At 43.8% G+C, this 26,523-nt stretch overlaps 1 protein-coding gene and 1 pseudogene across 2 annotated transcripts in view; both read right to left on the minus strand.

The window, feature by feature from the left end:
* Positions 1-26,523, minus strand: part of LOC306655702 (phosphoribosyl pyrophosphate synthase-associated protein 2-like) — a gene marked incomplete at its 3' end in the record, with an annotated part of 395,253 nt that overhangs the window by 103,703 nt on the left and 265,027 nt on the right. The window lies entirely within an intron of this gene.
* On the minus strand, positions 1,430-1,822 carry LOC306656486 (small ribosomal subunit protein eS24-like; annotated as a pseudogene). The gene has a single exon. The product of its transcript is annotated as a small ribosomal subunit protein eS24-like (transcript).

Consider the following 26,523-nt stretch of genomic DNA (forward strand, 5'->3'; position numbering starts at 1 on the left):
TCACAGGCATTCTGCCTCCTCCAGGCCAGTGTCTCCAAATATGCAGTGGCTATTGCAGGTGGAAACATTTTTATTTGTATGAATTGACCCCAGAGCTACCAGTGGCACATCCAATCCACCACAACCAATGTGACCAGAAAACCACTTTGATATTATTAACACTTTTTAGGAAACTGTGCTCAGGTGTTGGGGAGGATTAGTTTAAACAGGGGTGTGATCTGTAATTCCTGGAAGATAAACTGGAAGCAGCAGGGCCCCAGAGTGCTGGGCTTCTTCTTGCCCTAAGATTCCCTGGTAGTTTTCTCCAGGCTGATGGGCAAGGCATAGAAATGAGGGGAGATGCTTGAGACTAGATCCCAAATCCAACAGAGTAGTTCCACTTACAAACTTTTTTTTTAATGCTCAAGTTTTATCTAGAGAAATTGAAGATAAAAAATGATTGCTTCAAAACAGAGCCTGGAGGGCTCAAGGCAGAAGGAAATAGATCAATGAGGGGATTCCCGGAGAATGTATTAGTCTCTGAGGACAGGAGAGGAGCCTTATCTGAGGGGGGACATCAAGGCAAGCTTGACAAGTTGGAGTGACTGGAACTCTGAGGACCCAGGATTCCTTCTGGACCCTGCTACCCTACCTCTGGTGCTCACTGGGCCTCCAGGGCTGGACAGCAGTACCTGGACTGGGGAGAGCACTTCCTGCACACACCAGGCAGCCACCAACTCTCTGAGTCCCTGCCTCTGGAGCCACTGCTCAGCAAGTGCAAAGCTGCTCTCTCTGCATGAGCAGGTCAGCGTCCAGCCTCAGTCACTCAGCATTCAGCCCCATGGCAGGTGCAGTACTGAGTTCATCCTGTTCTTCGTTTAAGCCCAAGGAAGTGAAGCTTTGATGCACTCCACCATTAAAGCCAGCTGTGTTGCCTGGGCTGTGTTGGGGGACTGAATTGTGTGACTGCATGGTGGCCCCTGGAAGATGGGTTCTCTAAAAGGAGATGCTCCTTGAAAGTTCAAGTGATTGAAGAATCCACCCTAACAAGGGTGTGCCTTGGGTCAAGCCCCTCTCTGTGCCTGCTGCTCCTCCAGCTAGAGGAATGGGTCAGAGGAAGTGGGGACTAAGGGTCCTCACATGTCCTGGCCCTCAGTCCCAGGATCAGCACCTGTAGCAGGGTGAGGTTCAGTGTCCACATCCTGGTCCAGGATGATCACAGTAGAGAAGTTGGAATCCTTATGTTCCAGTGTGAAACTGGAATATCTCTGCTTCTCCTGAAGATGGGGTCTTTATAAATTGCAGGCCTCTGCAGCTGAGAACATGTTGCAGTTCTTTTTATTTTTTTTAATTTTAACACTTTATTAATCCTCATGAAAAAAACTCATAATCACCACCGATAAAGTCATTGCAGAATCTTTACTCCTTTGGGTCTTATTCAATCTCAGGCTCACTTTTTGCCAGCACCAACATTGGCCTTTGCAGCCCTCCTGACCTTCTTCATTCTGTTCTTGCATTCCTTTCACTGTTTTCTTGAGGTCTTTTTCTTTTCATACAGGCTGTGGCTTGCCAGTCTATGTTTGGGTTTATTTTTCTTTGCATAATACAATGAATAATAGATCATGCCAAAGTCAGTTGTCTTGCCACCTCCAAAATGGGTTCTGAATCCAAACACAAAGATGACATCTGATGTGGTCTTGTACATTTTGGCTAATTGTTCTCAAATTTCTGTTTTAGGTACTTTTGCTTTCCCAGGGTGAAGAACATCAATGATCATTTGTTTCCTCTGATGTGTTCAGTTGGTCATGAACTTCCTGGCCTGGATAGTTACTGTGTCATTCATGAGTGCAGTAGATATTCAGAAACCCAGGGAGGAAAAGAGCTGTTGCAGTTCTTAATGGTGGGCTATGCCCTCCAGTGTGGCAGCAGACCCCAGAAACTCAGTGCCAATTTTATGTTTCTGGGTTCTTGTCTCAAAAACTCAAAAGAATGAAATCCACAGACAAGCATGAGTGAATGTAAGAGAAGGAATTATTCAAGTGTGAATAGAAACAGAACATTTCCACTTACATCTTATAGGTAAGAGGGGACTCAAAAGGGGTTGCCACCTGACTGTGCTAGGTTTATATAGCACTTGGGTCAACACTTTTGGTACACATTTATGCTAATCAGGGTTTGGAAAAGTACCAACGCCATGCAGTTCCCTTCAGGTCTTCCCCACTGCAGTTTTCCTACTGGTCACTGGGGAGTGAAAGGTTGAGGTCCTTGGATGATAGATGGTGGATGCTTTGGTGTTTCAAGCTGTGGTGCTCTTTGGAGTGGGCCAGGCTGCCTCAGTGCAAATGGTCAGCATGCCCTGATTTGCCTCCTCCCTGACTTGCTGCATCTCAGGCTCACTGCACTTTATGCCTGTGCCACCATGGAGAGCTCTGTGGCTGCAGCCCACGTGAATACACAGCAATCATGGTACCTGCTGGCACTGGCCTAAAGGCAGCAGCAGATAGTCCACAATGCAGCTGGACCCTGGGGTGCTCTAGCCTGTCCAGGCTGCCATTCTGCAGCTCCCCCCCTGCTGCACTGCTGCTTCTTGGCAAGGATGCGTGGGCTGGTTATGTGGCCCATTATAAAGTGGTGTACCTGTCTTAGAAAACAGTATGGTCATTTGCAAAATATTAAAATTACAGTTACCGAGTGATTCAGCAGTTCCATATTTGGGTGTATATCCAAAATAATTGAAAGCAGTGCCTCAAACAAATACTGATGGTCATCACAATATTATCCACAATAGCCAACTTGGGAACAACACAAATGTCTACTAAATGATGACTGTATAAATAAAATGTGGCATGTATATACAATGGAATGTTATTGGTTTAAAAACTCTAATACAGGCTGCACCATGGATAGTCCTTGAGGTCATGGTGTTAAGTGAAATAAAGACAGATGCAAGAGGGTAAATATTGCCTGATTCCACTCATGTGAGGTACCTGGGGGATTCATTCCAGGGCTAGGGGGATGGAGAGATATTGTTTAGAGGGTTCACTGTTTCAGTTTGGGAAATGAAGAATTCTGAAAGGAACTAGAGATGGTGGCTGCACAATGCACTTATCAACACAAAACTGAATACTTAAAATTGATGAAGATACTAAATTTCATGTTATGTATATTTAACACAATAAAAAATTGCAGAAGACTAACTCAATATACGAGAGTTGATGAAGGGGACAACAGGGATGACTAAATTGAAGAACAATCCCATGACTTTCCCGTTCACTTTTCGATGAGAAATTCTCTCCCAGGCTCTCACTGCAACATCCATCCTGCATAATAATCAAAGTCCAGAGCGTGACTTCAAGTTGAGTCTTCATCTCTCCTGGTCTTGCACATCCATTTCTCTACCCGCAGGTGCTAATGGGGGGATCAGAGAAGAACCAGAAAGGAAAAAAAGAGTTTGGATTACTTTTCCATGGTAAGTGTTGTCATCAGCAAGACCTCCTTCTCTCTAGGACTGAGGTGGGATCTTCAGAGACCCCCTCGGGGCTAAGGATTCCTCACTTTCAGTTCTATTGTAGATTTCTTAAGGTAAAAGTCACATGTAAATTTCACCATCTGTCCATTGTAATGTGCACAATTCAGTGGCATTTAGTACACTTGTAAAACCATCACCACCATCTAGTCAAGAACATTCTCCCCATCCCAAATGGAAACTCATGCCCATTAAACTATCATTCCCTGTGTTCATGCCCAGCCTCTGATACTCACTAGTTTGCTTTCTGTCTCTAGGGATTGGCCTGCTCTGGATATTTCATATAATGAAATCATGCAAGATATGGCCCTTTGTGTCTGACTTCTTTCTCTGAACATGTTTCCTAGGTTCATCCATGTTGTAGCATCTGTCAGAATTTCTTCCTTCTTTAGCTGAATAATATTTCGTTGTATGAATATTTAGTTCAGTCATTCAACACTTGATGGCGATCTGCAGTGTCTCCATCATTTGACTATTGTTGCCAGGAACATTCATTCACAAGACTGAGCAGCCTTTAAAAATAATTATAGTTTATATATGTATCTATGCGAAAGTGGAGTTGCTGGGTCATATGTTATTTGTAGGTTTAACTAATTGGGAATCACAAAACTGGTTCCCACAGTGGCTGCAGCATCTTAGAACTGACCTAGCTATCTATGAGGGTTCTGACTTCTCCACATCCCTGCCAACACTAGTTATTTTATGTGTTTTATTAAATTACAGCCATCCTAGTGGGTGTGATGTGATACTTTATTACAAATTTGATTAGTATTTCTGTAGTGACTTATGATATTGAATATCTTGTGTTGTTTGCCATTGTATATCTTCTTTGCAGTAATGTCTACTTTGGCCATTTGTCTACTTTTAGTTGCATTTGTCTATTTTTTATTGGGTTATAAGAGCTTTTAATACATTCTGAATACTTGACTCTGAGCAATATGATTTGAAAATATTTTCACCCATTCTATAAGTTGCTCTTCACTTTCTTGTCTGTTTCACATAGATTATCTCACTTCATGGTGCACATGCTGCTCACTTGTTCACATTTTGCTCTTATAACCCTTTCTATACCTTCAAGGTTAGTAGTAATGACCTCAGGTGGTACTTTTTCTAATGTTCACTCTTTCTCCTTTTTTCTGGTCAGGCTAGCTAACACTACCAATTTGTGGCTCTTCTCAAAGAATCAACTTTTTTTCATAAATTTTTTATTAAGATATTTTTATTTTTACAGACTGAATTTTAATTAATTGTACAAAAATTGGGCACAACTTTTCACTACTATGGTTATACACAATGTAGCTTCACACCATTCATGTATAATACATACACAAAAAATGAAACTATCTGTTTCATTCTACTCTTTCCATCCCCCACCTCCTCCCACCTTGGATAGTGTAAAGGAAAGAATCAACTTTTGATTCTCCTGACTTTACTTTTAAATTCTCTACTTCTTTAACCTCTTTTTTAACCTTTACTATACATTCCTTCTCCTGGGTTTGTTTTATGGCTTCACTTGACTTTTTTGAGAGCCTCAATGTGTAATTTGAGACCTTTCTTTGTTAATGTATGCACTTACCACTCTAAATTTATGAGGACTGCTTTTGCCACAAGTTTTGATACAAAGTGGTTATAATTTCTTTGCCAAAAATTTCCTAACTTTGTGATTTTTTTCCTTGTCCTTTTGATTGCCTGAGTGAGTTTTTTCCTTATCATATAATGTGAATTTTCCAATACTCTTCCTAGATCTATGTCTGTTTTCTTATTATTGAACTTGTAAAAATCCATTGAGCGATTTCAAGTTTTCAAAATTTATTGAGAATTGTAGTGTGATTAGCTGTATGGTCAGTCCCAGAGAGTTTCATGGCTCATGTATTGTGTGTGATTGGGTACAGTGCCCCAGTGATGTTTCTTAGGTCTACATGGTGTGTAGCACTGTTCTAGACCTCTATTTCTATACTGATATATTTAGTCCTTCCATCAATTATTGCAAGTGGGGAATTCATGTCTCCAGCTCTTATTGTAAAATGTCTATTTCTCTCTTCAAATTAATCATGTTTGATTCCAAGTACAAATATGTTTATAATTATTCTCTTCCTGATGTATTGACTTACTAATGAATAATATTTTTCTTTATCTCTTTTAATAATGTTTGTCTTAAAATCTGTTTTGTCTGATGTTGTTACTCATCCCTGTTCCCTTTTTGTTACAGTTTGCAAAAAGTATCTTTCATCCTTAACTTTAGACCTATTTGTGTCTCAAGTCCACAGTCTCATGCAAATGGCATTTGGCAGGCCTCCCATCTCTGTCCCCAACACAAGTGCTATGTATTCTCTCCCATTTTTTTTATCTTATCTCTAAAAATAGAAGGTTCTGGTGAGGTTAAAGATATAACTGGGGAAAAATCAGCAGTCACTCACAATTAGTGAGGGTAGAGGGGTGACTGTTCACTTTAGTATTGTAAAAAAAAAAAAAAAAACCAGGTTATGTCTATGTTTAGACTTGGATACACACTGGTCTTTCTTTTGGTCTGGTCCACCATGATCGCCAAGTAACTTATCTTCTGTGCTTGACTTTAGCTTGTTATATCCCACTGGAATACAACAAGGCCTGGCTATGAATCCCAGCTTTGAATCTAGCAACACCAAGGCCAGCTAATGGGCCCAGGTCAGCGGTCAGAGGTCAGAGGAGGCTGTTCACTTCTCAGCACTATCTCAGGGATGAGGCCACTCATATTTTCATTAGGAAAGGACTTCTAATTGATTAAGTGTGAAGAAAATCAAGCATCTCCACCCACACAGGTAAGCACAACACAGGCTTTAATAGAAGTCAGAAACTTCCTTACCTTGGGGTAAAAAAACTATCTTCAAGGCAACAGACATAGAGTTTATGTAATATAAACAGCATTTCCTGGGCCACTTGTACAAAATTAAATCAGAGAAAACTAAAAATACAATAATAGAATCTATTGTCCTCAAAAGAAAAATGGACACCACCAAATTCTGCTTTGTACAACAACTTTCAAAGATAGTTAAATAAATTCTAAGTTAAATATGTACCAACCATATGAACCCCAATTTCACGCCTAGATGTTTTCTTTAGGGAAACAAAAGCATATAGCCATATGAAGTCAGTCTTGTCCAACAATGACCATAGCAACTTGATTTATTTTTTTTGGTTCAGAATATGAAGTTATAATTAAAACTTAATGAGATTATTTCCCACAGTTTTTACATGCATACAAGATTGATGTGATAAAACATTTTAACAATACTGTTTCAATAAGTATAAAATAAACATTTTCCATGATAAAAAAAATACTATAAAACATCATACATTGTGACCAAATGAATTTTGTTTCAGGAATGTTAACTTATTTTCATCAATAGACTATTGAGCAATGCAGTTGATGACATTGACAAAATTAGTCAACATCTTTTTTTATTATAAACAAATGGGGTACAACTTGTTTCTCTGGCTGTACATGAAATAGAGGCATATCATTTGGGTAATCATACATTTACATAGGGTAATGGAGTTTGATTCATTCTGTTATTTTTTCCTTTCCCCCACTCCACCCCTCTTTTCCCTCTATACAGTCCCTCCTTCCTCCATTCTTGCCTCCCTCCTACCCCCATTATGTATCATCACCCACTTATCAGTGAGATCATTCATCCTTCAGTTTTTTGAGATTGGCTTATTTCACTTAGCATGATATTCTCCAATTTCATCCATTTGCCTGTAAATGCCATCATTTTATCATTCTTTATGGCTAATATTCCCTTGTATATATATGTGTATATATATATGTGTATATATATATATGTATATGTGTGTATATATATATATATATGTGTGTGTGTGTGTATATATATATATATATATATATATATATATATATATATATATATATATATCACAGTTTCTTTATCCATTCATCAATTGAAGGACATCTAGGTTGGTTCCACAATCTGGCTATTGTGAATTGAGCCTCTATGAACATTGATGTGGCTGTATCTCTGTAGTATGCTGATTTTAAGTCCTTTGGGTATAGGCCAAGGAGTGGGATAGCTGGGTCAAATGGTGGTTCCATTCCAAGTTTTCTAAGGAATCTCTACACTGCTTTCCAGCATGGCTGCTCTAATTTGCAGCACACCCAGCAATGTATCAGTGTACCTTTTTCTGCACGCCCGCTCCAACACCTATTGTTGCTTGTGTTCTTGATAATCGCCATTCTAATTGGAGTGAGATGAAACTCTAGCCAGAGAAATTAGAAAGACCAAAGAAATTAAAGGGATACAAATAGGAAAAGAAGAACTCAAACTATCCCTATTTGTTGATGACATGATTATATATTTAGAGGAACCAGGAAATTCCACCAGAAAACTTTTAGAACTCATAAACGAATTCAGTAAAATAGCAAGATATAAGATCAATCCTCATAAATCTAAAGCATTTTTATTCATAAGTGATGAAACCTCAGAAAGAGAAGTTAGGAAAACTACCCCATTCACAACAGCCTTGAGAAAAATAAAATACTTGGGGATCAATCTCACAAAAGAGGTGAAAGACCTCTACAATGACAACTACAGAACACTAAAGAAAGAAATTAAAGAAACCCTTAGAAGATGAAAAGATCTTCCATGTCCTTGGATAGGCAGAATTAATATTGTCAAAATGGCCATACTACCAAAAGTGCTATACAGATTCAATGCAATTCCAATTAAAATCCCAATGATGTACCTCACAGAAATAGAGCAAGCAATCATGAAATTCTTCTGGAAGAATAAGAAACCCAGAATAGCTAAAGCAATCCTTAGCAGGAAGAGTGAAGCAGGGAGTATCGTAATACCAGACCTTCGACTATACTACAAAGCAATAGTAACAAAAACGGCATGGTATTGGCACCAAAATAGACAGGTAGGTTAATAGTACAGAATAGAGAACATGGACACAAACCCAAAGAAATACAATTTTCTCATACTAGACAAAGGGGCCAAAAATATGCAATGGAGGAAAGATAGCCTCTTCAACAAATGGTGCTGGGAAAACTGGAAATCCATATGCAACAGAATGAAATTAAACCCCTATCTCTCACCCTGCACAAAACAACTCAAAATGGACCAAGGACCTTGGAATCAGACCAGAGACCCTGCATCTTATAGAAGAAAAAGCAGGTCCAAATCTTCAACTTGTTGGCTTAGGATCAGACTTCCTTAACTGGACTCCCAGAGCACAAGAAATAAAAGCAAGGATCAATAACTGGGATAGATTCAAACTAAAAAGCTTTGTTTCAGCAAAGGAAACTATCAGCAGTGTGAAGAGTCTACAAAGTGGGAGAAAATCTTTGCACTCATACTTCAGATAGAGCACTAATTTCCAGAATATATAAAGAACTCAAAAAACACTACAACAAGAATACAAATAATCCGAATCAACAAATGGGCTAAGGAAATGAACAGATACTTCACAGAAGAAGATCTACATGCTCCTTGATTTTTAAGGGACAAAACTGGAGAAAATGCAAAGTGAAGGAACTGATGAACAAAGAAGCAATGTGTGATTCATGCAAACCATGGCATATAATGAGTGTAGACTTCTATATCCTGCCATCAGAGGCCACATCCTCAAGATGCCCTGCAGTGAGAGCAGCATGTTTTGCAATGTCCCAGCTTCTCCAGCCCCAGCCTCAGTATGCCACAGAGGGACAGATTCCTCTAATGGGTCAGAGAATGGTTCAGCCCCTGCTTCTGAAGCATTAGGCTGTTCATCAGGAGGGACCAAGTAGTCATACCAGATAGCCCATGGCATGTCTATCCAGGCAAGGCCAACCCTGTGAGCACCCCTGTGCAGTTTCACCCCCTTCATCCTGAGTGTAGGAACAGGGTCCTGAGGGAAGGTTCTCCTGGGCAGAGGCAGGTGATGGGAGATTGTGAGCTTGGTGTCCTCTCATAGTAAACCTGCCTGGTTTGGCAGGTTGGGTTCAGCCCAGGCCCCCAGTGTCATCTGCCATGGGGTAGAAGACTGTGATGGAAGATCTGGGAATCAGATGTATACAAAGGGCACAATCAGCCTGCACATCTGTCAGGCAGGCCTGGGGCTTGCTGCTGGCTGCCAGGAACTGTCTTCACATGTTCTGCACAGAATGTAACTGAAGAGCTGCTCAGCAGGAGCATCAGGTCCATATCCTTAATGAGGAACCAGGGCCAGTAACCACCAATGGGCACCAGCTCAGCTTCAGGGTGAGTGGGCACAGAGGGGACTCCACAGACAGGGCCTAAAGAAGAACAGAGAAGGGCCTGGATCCCAGAAGACATTCTAAAAACTTTACTGCAGGACCGTGCACCTGTTCCCACATGTTGGTGGGAACATTATTGTATTGCACCTGTCCACATGTTGGTGGGAACATTATTGTATTGCACCTGTCCACATGTTGGTGGGAACATTATTGTATTGCACCTGTCCACATGTTGGTGGGAACATTATTGTATTGCACCTGTCCACATGTTGGTGGGAACAATATTGTATTGTATTGTCAATACAATGTTGACATATTTCACTTCACATCCTGTGATGCTTTTGCATTCTGACATTCAGCTTATTAAAACTAGATCCAGATGTCTATGGAGTAGTTACCTTACTGTCCTACTGTAAGGGGAGAAAAAGATGTGGATGCTGGGAACACAAGGTTAAGAGAATAATTTTATAAAGTGAGCTCACTGTGCTGACTCCCCCACATGATTTCTTTGCCAAAAATCAATCTGCCTTCAACCCTTCCTGAGGGTACAGAAAATGTCACATTCCTCAACAAATTGAGGCAAAGGGAAGAAGGTCTGGCGGTCTGTGTAGGTAATGAATGATGGGGGTTGTGAAGTTGAGGGCTGGTGATCAAAGAAAAAACACTGGTTTGCTAACACCTAACCTCAGGGACAGAAGTTCCCAGCACAAGGAGTTGCTAAGGATTACCCCCTGTGCTGCTCTTTCCTGCCCTTAGGCACATACATGGAAAAGAAACAGAAGGTGGGGAATTCTGGGGTCTATGAAAGAACAAGACACATCCACTCCCACAGACACACAGCTCTGGCCCCCTTCTATTCAAAGAAGTCTGCTACCTCTGTCCCTGTCTCTTTCTTAATAAAACTGGCCTTCTATACTTGCCTCAGCATTTTTTGGGTGTTTAATTTTCAGCACCAGGGGAACAAGAACCTGTTCCTGATCTCTAAGACTAGTATCTCTTCCATGACCAGGGTTACTAGGGCTGTGTTTTGTGAAAACATCAGATGTTATCCTGTCCATTTCTCTGTCACTGCTGTCTCAAGGAACACACCAAGGGATCCAAAGGTAGGACCTGGGTATGTACCACATTCCAGATACAGAAGTTACCACAGCATTCAACCCTTTAGTCCTGTATGACCTAGACTTCATTTCCCCTGGTGTAGAGAAAAATGGAGTCTTGTTTAAGAGTGCTTTCAAAAAGTGAAATCAGTGCAGGGAGTAAACAACTTGCATGAGAAACTTAATGGTCTAGCAGTGCCCCCATTCAAGGACAGATAAGCTCTCTGCCCAAGAACATTAAAAAAAAAAAAAAAAAAAAACTTAAAGACATCTGGTTTCTGCTCTCAAGGCCTGGTTCCTGGCCAGATCCAGATCCAGACCAAACACACTGATGGCACTGAGCCCAGTGGCTCCAGACAATAACTTTATATGTTTACTCCAATGTATTTAAGAGAGATGAGAAGAACTCAAAGGTGACAAGACTGCTTTCTTTGGTTATATATGCTGCAAAATGCTTGTGATATCTCTCCGGTGCTGAGTTGGTATGCTACCTGGGATGGTTTTCCTTTTGTATATACTTTATATGTCTTAATAAATACTATTGTTTCCTATATGGCTTGTGGTGGTACATACAGTGGATCGACCTATATAAATTATAAGTCTGTGCATAGCAACGGGAAATATGTTCCCAGACACCTGGAGCCATTTTAGCAGTGCCACAGAGAACAATGGCCTAGATGTCCTCATTCAGGGACTCTCCCAACCAGGATAAACCTGTTTCCTCATTGCCAGAATGTGATCTTCGGTCAGGACTCATGGAATAATGTTCCTAATGCAGGGACTTTCCACACCTTCACACATAATGAACAGACCCGAAGCTGCTAATATATCTGAACTCTTTTCTCTGCAATTCCACTTTGAACTCAGAAACGCTATTGTGCTGGAACTCTCCTGTCCCTCCTCTGGTACAAGCCACTAATGACTTTAGAGTTTGATTTGAACTCCAGCCCCCAACCTTTCTTGTAGATCACATTTTATCCAGTGACTCCCTGTCTCCCATTGTCTGGTCTCAGAAGGGAGAGTTGGCTGTAGGGGTGGGTGATACCCCCACTCTGTGTGGTACAGGCAGGCATGCTGGAGAACCTGAAGGAGGCCCTGGAGCCTAATGTCTCAGATGGCCACCCCCTCTAGCACCTTCATTCACCAGCATCTCCTGGACCTTCAGCTCCACACAACAGGTTTTTATGTTCAAAAGGTAAGCCCAACACTCCAGGCACAGTATGAATTGGCCACCTACACTCTGGGTCCTGGGAAGGTCCCTGCACCTCTCTGATTCTCAGTCTGCTCCTCTGAACAGTTGGATACCTAGAGGTCAATGTCTCAGGGTTATTGAGGACTTAGTATGATTTCTAGGAAAATTGTTTATTGGGACTTGATTCCATGGAAAAATCTGTTGAAGGGGCTGTTCCTGTCCTCATCGTTGTCCTGCCCACCTCAATGAAGTTTTTCCCTTGCCCCTTATTAACTCCCTCAGTTGGGTTAAGCTGTTTTCTTCATTGTAAAGAATATTTGAGTTTCACAATGGACTTCTCAGTGAATGCAAACTGGATTACACAGGGGCTGGCAGTGGGATTCAGAAACACTCAGATATCTTAGAAGTAGGTGATGACATTCTAACCTTTAATGAGTAGACATGAAGTCACACCATGCACAGACAATTTTGTAGGCATTGACCATGATCTAATGAACAGAGCAGGGACTAACACCTGTTCTCTTGAACTACTTCAGGTCACACAGTCGCACTAAATAACAGGGTACACTTTCAACATTAGAACAGTTGTGACATGCTTTTGACCTCCTCTAGATATGCATGCACATCAGTAGGACAAGATGACCCAGATGAGGTAAAGAGAATTAGGCAGCATGTCAGTGTGTGAGGTAAAGGCCTGGAAGGCTGGGCAGGACAGACTCCCATTTTTCCTTCATTTATCAGCTAATATTGGAGAACCAGTCCTAAGACAATGAGTGCAATGCACACAGCAGAACCACCTCCCTTTCCTCATGGAGTTGACCTGCCACTAGGGAGGGAGCAGGGAGACAGTGTGTCATGTTAAAAATGGTCAGGTGGTCACACCCTTGGTCAAGGACACTCTCCCATTTGGGGTTTCTGTCAGTCCACCCATGGTTACCAGAGCTCTCTATGGACTAGAGTCATCACACTGGGGTGGAAACAGGGTGGGGCTAGTCTCTAGACAGGCAGGGGTATGAGGCACAGCCATGCAGCCATGCAGGGTTGCCTGGGGGGGCACTGAGGGAGAAAGGTCAGGCCTCTCATGCTGCTGCCCACCTGTATCCATAGGGCAGATTTCCCCCTCCTTGGCTTCTATCTGGAACACTACACAGCTGGTTAGGACATCAACCAGCTCAACATGCCAAGCCAACTAGTGGGACACATGGCCACCTTCTCCTGGAACTGCTGGAGCACCCAGAGTCCACTGAAGCAGGGTCTGAATTTGAGAGGACTGGGGTGGGGGCCTGTGAATATGTGGGGAGGAGATGGGGTTGGGCACCCAGAGCAGAGCTTCCAGAAGCAGGGTTGGGGCAGGAACAATGAGAAACAGAGCGATCATTGATTGAATGCAGTCTTGGAACTCTTCCTCGGGTTTGGTTTTTGTGTGGAGCTCTCTCTAAAAGACGGTGGACAATACTTTGTGCCTGAAAGGATCATGTGGTGATCTTTTCTCCTCTTGCAATTGTAGGGCCACTCCAACACTTGAAGCAGCTCCAAAGGTACCTCCAACACTACCTTGAGCACAAAAGGAAGGGTCACTGCCAGAAAACCCTTCACCACCAGCACCAGATCTGAGCTCCTAGAGGCTCCTCAGTCAGTGCCAGCTTCTGAGCTTCACCTTGGTCCTGCTATTCCCAGAGCAGCCCTATCCTCCCTTACCTTTTTCCTTCTTTTCCTATTCATTTTGTAGATTATTTTATTTTCTTATGATTAATACTAATTAAAATTTAATATTTTACTCATTTTGAAATGTTTAGTTCAGTGCAATTGAGTGCATGTTCAATTTTGTGCAACCATCACCACCGTCTAGTTCCAGAACATTTTCCTCAATGTAGTCCCTACCCATTCTCCCCCTAATCCCCAGCAACCACTCATCATTCTGTCCATGTGATTTGAGGATTTGTGATTAGCAAATATTTTGTGGGCATCTGCTTTTTGCTGCACTGTGGGGATGGAGGCAGATGCAAGGCACTGTATCATGTCACTTCTCCACTTTTCACCACATCAGGGACTCCTGGCCTCTACCTGGTGCTTTCTGCCAGCCTTTTCCACTTGCAGCTGGCATTTGGATTTCCTGTTCTCTCACTTACTGAGAGGAAGACACATGTTCCCCATCATGGCCTCTGACCCCTGAGTATGTATTCTTTCACCCCCACCTCCCTCCATGTGCATCACCCAGGTGGTTCTGCTCAGTGTCATGCCACATGACACAACCCTGCCTATTGTACATTTTTCTGCAGGTCATATTTGTCCCTCTGAGGTGGTATTTACCTACAGTGATATGCCACATTACAAGAGTACATAGGATGGTGGTTCCACAATATTATAACAGGGGTGAGAAATTCCTACCACCTGGTGACAAAATGGCAGTTGTACCATTATAGAGTGGCACCTTGCTCAAATGTCTGTGGTGGTGCTGATGTAAACACTCCCAGTTGTTTAAATGTACAACACATGCAACTATGTGTACTGCATAATACTTGATTACTGTAATGTTACTAGTGTATGTATTTACTATGCCATGGTTTAGCCAGAAACAGACTTGTACATCATGCATTTACCATGTCTTTTGATTAAATCCTTTTCTCTTGTGGTGACATCTTCATTGCTTTGCTTTTCATGGCCCTGGGAGCAATATGTTATACACATGGTGCAGGTTTGTAGTGGGCTAGGCTCTCTAGGTTTGGTTATGTGTATTCCTTGTTTTGTTGTTGTTCTTGTTACCAGGGATAGAACACAGGGGCACCACTGAGCTTCATCTCCAACCCTTTTTAATTTTTATTTTGAGACAAGGTCTGGCCAAATTATTTATGGCCTCTTTATGTTACTAAGGCTGGCCTTGAACATGTGATCCTCTTGCCTCAACCTCCCAAATTGCTGGTATGCACCATCATGACAAACTTTATAAATGTTTTCTTGATGTTCACACAATGGTGAAATTGCCTGAGGCTGCAACTCAGAACACCCCCCCCCCAATTGGTAGATGACACAAGACTGTACTCATTTTGTTGATAGTACTTACCTTGCTGGTCCCCACCAACTAGAAAGTGATTTGTTCACTGCTAGAACTCCCAGTACCAAGAATAAAGTCTGGCATATAGTAGAAGACCAATATATGTGTTAACTGGTGCAATAAATAAAAAATTAAAAATTAAGGGCTGGAAATATAGCTCAGTTGGCAGAGTGCTTGCCTTTCAAGCACAAGGCCCTGGGTTCGGTTTCCAACACTGCAAAGAAAAAGAAAAGAAAAAAGAAAGAAAAAAGTGAAAACTGTAGTGTTGGGAATATGCATGGGATTCTAGAGAGGCTCAAAGTTTTTCCCATGGGAAGCACATCTGAGATGAGTGAGAGGGATTCAGGCAAGAGACAGCAATGGGCCTTGGAACAGCAAACCTCAGAGGCAGGAAAAAAATAGGGTGTCCACCGTGGTTTGTCATGGTTTGTCACTTGGGGATTACCTGTATCCATTCTGTTTAGAGAGAGGAAGAGAAGAGATTCAGAGACATGGGGAAGGCAGGACCACTTGGTAGGCAGACTCAGAGGAGGTGGACCAGAACCCATTCTTGATCTGAGGTGGCCAGACCAGAATGCAGGAGCTGCAAGAGTCTGTCATGGGGCTCTGATCACTGGCAGGAGAATTAGGAAAGAATTCAGGTACCAAACTACATTGAAGCTGAACACACAGTCCCTGGCTTATGACAGTTCAACATAACAATTTTTTTTTTTTTTTACTTTAGGATGGTGTGAAAGAAATATGCACATTCAGAAAAAAACATGTTTCAAATTTTCAATTTGGATCTTGTGCTGGGCTGATGAAATGTGTAAGATAGTTGCTCTGTCCATGGTGGGCAGTGGCATTGAGCTGCAGCCTCTAGTCATCTCATGATCCTAAGGGGAGACAAACTTTACTCCCCAGTGTGCTGTGTGGCTGAGCTGGGATGTGTGAGAGGTTACATGTATTCAATGCATTTTTTAATCAATGTCTTTCTTCCATTGTTCTTTTTATTTTTGCTAGGAATGGAATCCATGGCCTTGCACATGCTAGGCAAGAGCTCTTCCACTGGGCTACATCCCAGTCCTGCCTTGAGAGATTTAAAATTTATGCTGGACATAACCTGCCATAAATTGAGGAACATCCATAAAAGATGAGTCTTGAGGGGGGTTTAAAAATCCCTTTGTAATTACAATAAATTAGTACATCCCGTGATGAGATCCTGAGGTTCCCTCCAGCAACTGGAAGCTGTGAATAGGACAAGAAAACCCACACACCATGTTTCTTATGGGCAGAGAGACCACCTGTGAGCATGTGATGTGATGGGAATATTCAGGAAAATTTCAAACTCCATCCATGTTGGAATTCTGAAGAGTGCAGGCCTAAAAGATGACCCCAAGAAGTCAAATTTATCGTTTATTGGAGAATGACCACATGGCCAGACTGGAAAAGCCACCTCCGCAGCCAGCATTGACAGTGCTTCTCACAGAGACATGGATGAATGGGCAGTACACCTGGCAAGGTCTCCCCATTATGTGGTGAGGTGCTGATGGCTCTAGGGATTAATGGGGTGGGGCAATTCCCATCCTGTGCTCACAAGGCCTCCTCATATCCTGGTATCCCAAGCCACTTATACATAGTGAGAACATGTTTTGGTACCAATAATTTGGCCACTATCATTGTCAGAGTGAAAAAGACAGACAGTCCTCTGTGTTGGTAAGAATGCTGGGAGCCTCCTGCATCACTGGGGAGTGCAAAACGGTGCAGCTACTTTGGATGCAGTGTGGTCCTCAAATAGTCATATGTAGAGTTACCATATGACCCATCAATTCCATTACTAATCATGCACACAAGAGAAAGGAGAACATATGTTCACAGAAAATCTGTGCACGAATGTTCACAGCAGCATTACTCCAAAAGTAGAAATGGTCCAGATGTCCATTAACTGATGAAAGGACAAAATATGCAACAGCCATGCAGCGGGTTAATATTCAGCATAAAAAGGAATGAGAGACTGATACACACTCCAACATGAATGAACCTGAAAAACGTGATGCTGAGTGAAAGAAGCCAGACACACACATTCACATGTTGTATGATTCCACATGTATGCAATGTCCATATGAGGTCACCGCTCTTACTTTTCCCAACATGGCACTGGTCAGCCTTCTCTTCCGGATTCTACCTCCCATCACTTTTCCCGCCGGCACCACGTCACACCCAACCAGTATTCAACACTTCTACCTGAAACCAGTGGCAATGGGACTCGTCCTATCAATTCTCATCCCGTTTCATGCCCCAACCAATCAGCCCACACCCGGCTCTATATAAACACCCTCCTTTATGAATAAAGTGGAACTGCTCCAGCACTTAGCTTTGACCCGTGTCTCCGTTTGAAATTCTTTCATTGGTGCCAAAACCCAGGAGGGGGAAAACCTCTACCAAGGACCCCCTCTCCCTGCATGGTCAAAGCTTCTTGCCCGTGTCCACCTTTTTGAACGCTGGCTACCAGGCAACCACCACTGGCTAATTTCTAGGTGAGTCGCCCCTCAAGAGGCAATCACCCTTAACTTGACTATCGCGGGGTATCTGACCGTGATCCTCCGGCAGCCCCCGACCTGGTTATAGGAGGGAGATCACACCCCACCTCATCTTTATGGCCTCAGTGGACTCCTAGGTGCCTCATCCATTATCCAATCAGGTGGGAGGGAACAATAGACCCCTTCTTATTCTCTCTCTCTTCTCTACTCTCTCCTACCTTCCACCATTTTCGGGTAAAAACCTAGTGCTAGGTTCTCCGAGGCCCCCTGCATTTCTGCCTGGCAAGGGACTCCTCAGGTGATGACCTGACTTTTCCCTTTGCCCCCAACCCTACTAGGTCCCATGAATGGTTTCTCTCCTTGGGGACACCTAAGTGAGTCATCCATTCATTTTCTGGCCCGGAGATTTCTCTCTCTCTCCCCACCTCTCCCCTCCCCAGCCCTCCCTCACTTCTCTTTCTCTCTCTCCCTCTACTTTCAGAGGACCATGGGGGCCTCTTCTTCCCTCCTGAACAATTCCCCTTTAAAATGTTTACTCTCCAATTTGGCTCACCTCTCACTGACCCCAGACACCAAGTCAAAAACTCTCATCAAATTCTGTACTCAGGACTGGCCTTCCTATCACTTGGATAATCAAAATCAATGGCCTCCTGAAGGCTCCCTTGACCTTCAAATTCTGAGAGATCTTTTTAACTATTGCCAGTGCTTAAAAAGGTGGAGGGAGATTCCCTACATTGAGGCTTTCTCCCTTCTCCAGTCCCACCCTGACCTCTGCACCCCTTGTAGCTCTCACCAAGTTCTTTTAGCCTGCAAACCCTCACTTCCCCCTTCTGAATCCTCCTCCTCCTTTGACCTGGCTGATGACCCCCTTCTTATCATCTCCCTCCTTCTGCTCCCACTTCCCCGGCCCCTTCATTGCCTGATTCTGCTTCATCACCATCTTCCCTCTCGTCTCCACCTCCATCTTCTTCTCTTTCCATGGCACCATCTTCTGCAGTGCCATCTTCTTCCTTTCAGCTTCCTTTAGTCCACCAGCCACCAGGTCCTGCATCCACAACCAAATTACCCAGCTCCATACAATGGCACCCTTACAAGAGGTTGCTGGACCCAAAGGTGTTATTTGGGTCCCTGTTCCCTTTTCTATGACTGACCTCACTCAATTGGAGAAATGGCTAGGTTCCTTCACTACTGACCCTGCTACTTACATCCATGAATTCCAATGGGTCCTACAGGCTTATAGTCTTACTTACCATGACATTTACATGCTCTTAGCTAACACTTTACTTCCTGAGGAACACAGATGGGTCTGGGAACTAGCCCAAGTTCACACAGATGACACTCACCGAATCAACCCCAATCACCCTACCGGCCCCCATACAGTCCCTGAACAAGATCCAAACTGGGACTATAATACCACAGCTGGACTACAATTAAGAGATCAGTTTGCTGCCTGTATAATCACTAGTCTAAAAAAAGCCACTTGCAAGGTGGTAAATTTCCAAAAAATCCAGGAGGTAATCCAAAAAAAGGATGAAACCCCCTCTGAATTTCTAGATCACCTCACTAAAGCTCTCCAACAATACACCAAGTTGGATCCTGAAACCCCCCGATGGCAAGCATGTCCTTATGACATATTTCCTATCCCAGAGCTACCCCAACATAAAGGCTAAATTTAAAAATTTTAAAAACTTGAGCAGGGGCCTGCAACACCTCAGACCGAAATTCTGGCTATGGCTTTTAAGATTTTCCATAACCGGGATGAGAAAGCCGAATGCCGTAAGTACCACAGGTACAAAAAGGCAGAAAACAACAAATTTCAGATGCTCGCCCAGGCTCTACAGAGAGCCCATCAGGGCCAATGCCAACAGCCTATATGCGGGGGCACCTGGCTCTCCTTGCAGGGCTTGACAGAGTTCCACTGAAGGATGATTGCAGAGACTCATCCTAAATGGATTGTAGCCAGATGTATGCCTCCCTAGCTTGGATGTTATTCTGTGGAGTTTTCCTAATAATATATTACTCACTTCAGTCTGAGGATCTTGCTAGAGGTGATGGGAATAATTCTACAAATTTCCAGAAAAACATCACGGAGACAAAACACATGTTGAAACCCTGTGATGTTAACCTCACTACAGGAGAATGTTTTTATTATGTTAAAAATCAAACACTGCATTTACTGGCACAGCCAGAACCTGTTGGGGCACAGAAACTTATAGATAACAATGTTTCCCCAAGTTCTAAGCACAAAGCATCTCCCACAGTAGCTACTAGATATGGACCAGTTTATTTTATCTATGGCAAGCCCTTAGAGAAGGTAGATATAGATCTCCCCCTGTCTCCTACAGGGTGGTTTAATCCAGATGATGGTTGTGTTTATGTGTGGTGGTAAGATAAAAGAATAAGGTTTTACAACATTCCTTCCTTCCTACAAAGAATAGGTCACCCCTATAATAAACATTGGTACACAATGCCCTGTTCTGGGAAAAAGAGCTACATAAGACAATGTAATTTATTCAGTAAAAAAACTTGGCCACGAGAACCACTGTGACCGCTGCCCTCCTGTAGCCATTAAACTCAGCAATTTAGATATTAACCAGATGGACCTAGTAGAGATGGTCACATGACATTATTTGTCTATCACTTTACCGCAAAAATAATAAGAATAGTCTTAGGTCATATAGAGTTTAGATATTAAGGAAATAAACATTGTATTAGCTCATTGACATAGTTAGATATTCTTAAAACAATTGTGATTAGGTAAGGATAATCTGTAAGGTTACTGTTTTCTCATAATCTTTCAGTAAAAACAATTTCTGCCTATGCTTTGGAAACTTCTTTGATTTTATTAATCACAAGCCTGTCATCAAAGACTGAAGAAAAATGTATATAAACCCAGCCTTCCCCAGAATAAAGTGGGATTGATTGCACCAGAACTAGAGTCTGTGTCTTTCATTCTCCATCCATCGCTGACGCTGTCTCCCCGCGCCCCGTTTACCAGAGTGGAACCCATGGACTCCTGCTAGGGCTGGACCCCGGCACCTATACAAAACACCAATCCCCCAGGAGCCTGTTTTAAATGCAGCAAAGAGGGTCATTGGGCTAAAGCATGCCCTACTCCTAGGACCCCCAACATGCCTTGCCCTAAATGTCAGCAAATGGGTCACTGGGGTTCAGACTGTCCCACCTCCCGAAGGGGAGTTGTAGCCAAAAACCCCAGTACTGACCTCTTGGGCCTTGCGCTGAATGACTGACAGGGCCTTGGGTCCTCCTTCCCGGCCGTTACTATCAACAGGCAGGAGCCCAGGGTGCAACTCCAAGTAGATGGGTGCAGCATCAACTTCCTCCTAGATACCACCTTTTCGGTCTTGAGGGAGTTTTGGGGACCCACGCTGCCTTCATTCTCTCCTATTGTCGGGGTAGGAGGGAAAACCATACTCCCATTAAAAACACCTCCTCTCACCTGCTCTATAGATGGTTTCCCTTTTTTCCCATTCTTTCCTTGTAATGTCCAGTGTCCAGTACCACTTCTCGGCAGGGATATCCTCTCACTCCTCAAAGCTACAATTCCTATACAGCCTCCACTGTCCCCCACACCACATTTTTTAATGGCTCTCTTAGCTGCTGATTTTACAATCCCTTTTCAGGTCCTACCCAAAACCACCCTAAACACAAACACTACCCCATCCCCACCTCCCTCGTAAACCCCATTGTCTGGGATATCTGTAACCCTTCCAAAGTTGCCTGCCCCCCCCCACTCATTTTTCTAATCAGGCCCAATACCCATTACCCACCACCTCGCTAATTGGCCTCCAGCCCATCATACAGGATCTCCTAAAAAAAGAATACTTATGACCTACTCACTCCCCTTTCAATTCCCCTATCCTAGCAGTCAAAAACCCTAATGGTTCTTACCAATCAATGCAAGACCTCCACCTCAACTCTTCTGTTATTCCCATCCACCCCCTAGTCCCTAACCCCTACACCCTTCTCTCCCAAATCCCTGCACTTCCACTCATTTCTCTGTAATAGATCTTAAGGATGCTTTCCTTTCTATTCCCCTTGCATCTGAATCCCAAGACATTTTTGCTTTCACCTGGACTGACCCAAGAACCAGACACTCTCAACAGCTTACATGGACAGTCCTTCCCCAGGGCTTCAGAGATAGCCCCCATCTCTTTGGACAAGTCCTGGCAATGGACCTAAAGGACTTCCACTCAACTTGCCCTGACTCCACTCTCCTTCAATATGTAGATGACCTCCTCCTCTGCAGCCCCTCCATGGAAATCTCAAAACAGGACACCATGTCCCTACTCGACTTTCTGGCCTGTAAAGGTTACTGCACCTCCCCTCAAAAGGCCCAACTGTCCAGTCCCATGGTCACTTATCTTGGGTTCTCCATCTCCCACAGAAAGAAGGCCATTACTACCAACAGGAAACATCTCTTTAGCTCCCTTCCCGTGCCCAAAACTAAAGCCCAACTCTTATCCTTCCTGGGCTTAGCAGGATATTTTAGGGCGTGGATCTCTAATTACTCCCTCCTAGCAAGGCCTTCGTACGACATGGCAAAAGGCCCTCAAAATGAGCCATTACTCTCCACCCCTGGCCGGCCTTTCCACATAGTAAAAAGGGCACTCCTCCAGGCCCCAGCCCTCCACCTGCTGGACCTAAAAAAACCTTTTCTTCTCTATGTTCATGAAAAAGGAGGCCAAAGTTTAGGAGTCCTTGGACAAAACTATGGGCCAACTTTTGCCCCAGTAGCCTGTCTCTCCAGGCAATTGGACCCCTCCCCAGGATGGACACCCTGTCTGCGTGCCTTGGCAGCCAGCCATGATCCCCAAAAGGAAGCTCATAAACTCACTTTTGGGTCTCCCCTCATAATTCTTTCACCACATCACCTGAATGACCTCTTAACCTACAAAGGGTTACAATCTCGCCCCCCTTCCAGGATTCTCTCCTTACTGGTATCATTTTTACAGAACCCCACTATATCTTTCAAACTCTGTCCCCTGCTGAATCCCGCCTCCTTGCTCCCTATCACAACCAACTTACCAGAGCCCCAGTCCATAACTGTACTGAAGCTCTGGAAACTTTTCTGCCCTGCCCAACAATCTCTGAGGGGCCTTTATCTTGTCCCGACTTTACATGGTTTTCTGATGGCAGTTCCTTCATACAGGATGGTGTCAGAGTGGCAGGATATGCCATTGTCTCCCTTTCCTCTATAACAGAAGCAAAACCCCTCCCACCAAACACACTAACCAACAGGCCGAACTCATGGCAGACACCAGGGCATGTGAGTTAGCAGCAGGAAATTCCAAATAAGTTTTCTATATTCTCTTGTCTCATGCTGCACTATGGAAAGAAAGGGGACTCCTAACAACCAAGGGCCCCTCTGTCACTAATTCAACACTCATTTCTAGCCTCTTAGAAGCTTCAAAACTACCATCTAAACTTGGTATCACACACTATAAAGTCCACCAAACTGACTCCTCCACTATCACAGCTGGCAATTCCAAAGCTGAGCAGGCCGCATGATCGGCCGCCCTCCAAACTTCCAATCCTCTCCTATACTCACACTTACTTCTCTGGAGAATACACACGAACGAGACCATCAACATCTTTTCCATTTTCTCCATTCCCTGTTTCACTCTAGCCCCCAGTCTTGAAATCTTTCTTCAATCCTTTTTCACCCTCTCTGCGGATGATAAAGCCCTGTTACAATGCATCTCCTCAACATGCCACATTTGTCAATGAACCAATTCTAACACGCCCTTGCTACACCCTTCCCTTCCCATCAGGCTCGAGGGCACATCCCTGCAGCTGACTGGCAAATTGACTTCACCAATATGCCCAGCATTAAACACACGAAATACCTACTAGTACTGCTGGAAACCTTCTCCGGATGGGTCGAGGCTTTTCCTACATCCAACAAAAGGGTCTCTACCTTCGCTAACATCCTAATGACTCAAATCATCCCTCGATTTGGGTTGTCCACATCCATCCAATCTGACAACGGCCCTGAATTTATTTCACAAGTCACTCAGGCCCTCACTCAAGCCCTATCATTCCCTTGGCATTTTCACTGCCCCAATCACCCACAAGCCTCAGGAAAAGTTGAAAGAACAAACAGGTCCCTTAAAGGTATCCTCACTAAACTAACTATGGAACTTAGTTTGGACTGGGTTAAGCTACTCCCTTTAGCCCTCTTACGCTTGCGAGCTTTACCAAGAAAACCCTCATCTCTCTCCCCATTCGAGGTCATGTATGGCCGCCCTCTCATTCCCCCTGGACTATCGCCCAAGCCTTGGCCTATCTCTAACAAATATTCCTTACCTCTCCTCTTCCACCTTCGAACCAAATTGTGGAAATACCAGGACTGGCTTCTTCATGACCCCAACCTCTCTCAAAACACTTTTCCCTTAACACCTGGTCAATCTGTCTTCTTCTGCCCTCCGAGGGATAAAAACCCATTACAACCAAAATGGGAAGGACCAACTAAAGTCATCCTATGCACCCCACAGCTGCCAAGTTGGCTCTTCCCCAAATCAACTCTCTCCCTGGATTCACATTTCTAGGCTCAAACCCACTTCCTGCCCTGCCGATTCAAAAGAAGCTCATCAGGAGACTCCTCCTCACAAAGCTGATCCCAAATTCTCCTGTTTCCCCTCCCCTCAAAACCCTCTGAAACTACGCTTTTCTCGCATCTCACTCCTTGAACCCATACCCGAAAATACTCAAACTATACCCAAAAATGCTCAGCTCTAAACTGTTCCTCTTCCCACTCCTCCTAGCCCTCCCACGTCTCCCCTCACATGCCACAACTTTTGTCTGGACATTCAAAGTCACTGAAACCTATACTGAACATAATACCAGAACTACTCATCTACTTCCCACCTCTGCCTCCTGTCTTCCTACAGGATGTTCAGCTCCAATAACCCTTATGTTCCCACCAGCAACCGAGGTCTTCTTCAGTCAGCTCCTCCTCTATCCCTACCTCTGCTTCATATATGACCAAAGCAAAGATTACTGTCCTTGGTGGCCTGATAATTATGGGGGCTGTCCATATTGGTCATGCAACATTCACTACCTGGGAGACTCCACCCATGGGCATCATTACACCTCTGCCTCCAACAATCTCCAGAAACAGAAGAATGGCTCAATTTCACTCACTATCAAAGACCCCTGGAACCCATGTTGGGCAACTGGAGAAAAGGCCTTCATCTACTGTGGAACCTGGTCTAAACCTCATGGAACCCTTCACATCTCTCACAAACTCACTCCCATAGGGTCACAAATCTCTCAGTTTGCTTCATATATACAACACTCAAAAAAGGTTCTTATCCAAACCTTACAAAATATATCCTCACCTTCTGGTCATACCTATTCTTGGCTACATCTTATCCAAGAAACAGCTAAATTTCTAAATCTCACCTCTGTCAATCCTACAAATGGCTTCTTATGTGCCTCCTTGCAACAACCCCTCCTGGCCGCAGTCCCTCTGAACTCCTCTACCTACTCATTCCCAACCTCTGCAAAACCAGTAACACTTATCCATGCTGTTCCCTTATGGGAACCTGAACCAGATCACTTCATTCATTGCCTTCTCACATCCTCATCCTCAATATATCCTTCGACTATAACCTGCCACAGTAATACCATATTACAAACACCATATATACCCACCCTGGGCATTTCTTCTGGTGCAACACCACTGTTAGTAACCAACTCCATGTCAATTCCACTTCTCCCTGTGTCCTTATCACACTTTTGCCTCAATTAACCCTCTATAGTTCCTCTGAACTTCAATCTTTTTTCCTTCCCTCCCCATGGCAAAAACGAGCTGCCTTCCTACCCATACTTGTGGGAATGTCACTAACCTCTTCTATCACCAGAGCTGATTTTTCAGGTGGAGCCCTCGGCCACTCTGTATGGGCCATGGAACAACTGAAAGCCAAACTTGAAGGCACCCTCACTTCAACAGCTGAAGCCCTAGCTTCCTTACAGAAACAGGTGACCTCTTTGGCCCAGGTAACACTGCGAAACCACAGGGCCATAGATCTTCTTACAGCTGAAAAAGGAGGTACTTGTTTATTCCTCAGAGAAGAATGTTGTTTCTATATAAATGACTCCGGGGTGGTTGAACAGAACATTATTAAACTACAGGATTTGGCTGTGGGGCTTCAAGGACATACTCCTAATTCTCCTCTTTCATTCTGGCTTCAGTCCTCCTTCTTTGGGTGGGTGCTCCCAATCCTGGGTCCAATACTCCTCATTTCTCTCACCTGCCTCTTTTTACCCTGCTTGTTAAAGTTCCTTCAACATCAACTTCAGGCTATTTCTAACCAAACTTTCAACCAGCTTCTCCTCAGGTACTATCCACTGGCTACCGATGACTTCCCCACACCCCCCCAGGAACATCTTACCACCACCTGTTAAGGAAAAACTACTCAGCTCATGGGACTCTTTCCTCACATCCCTTCACCAGGACGCTTGGCTCATTCCACCCATTTACCACCTGAGGGAATGGAATGAGACAATTCAGGACCTGTGGCTACAGGGGACATTCACCAATCTCACCCACCAAGAAACCTTCCCTTCTTCGGCCTTGTTATGGGGTCTCCTGACCATATTTCTCCCGAAACCCTCTACCCCTTCCCAGACCCTGCCCCATCCAGCATGAAATAGCCAGAATGAACGACACTCCATTCCAAAATATAAAAACAAAAAGGGAGAAATATAAGGTCACAGCTCTTACTTTTCCCAACATGGCACTGGTCAGCCTTCTCTTCTGGATGATACCTCCCATCGCTGTTCCCACCGGGGCCACGCCACACCCAATCAGTATTCAACACCTCCACCTGAAACCCATGGCAACAGGACTCATCATATCAACTCTCACCCCATTTCATGCCCCAACCAATCAGCC

The sequence above is a fragment of the Sciurus vulgaris genome, assembly GCF_902686455.1.
Source record: "Sciurus vulgaris genome assembly, chromosome: 3".
Taxonomy (NCBI): Eukaryota; Metazoa; Chordata; class Mammalia; order Rodentia; family Sciuridae; genus Sciurus; species Sciurus vulgaris.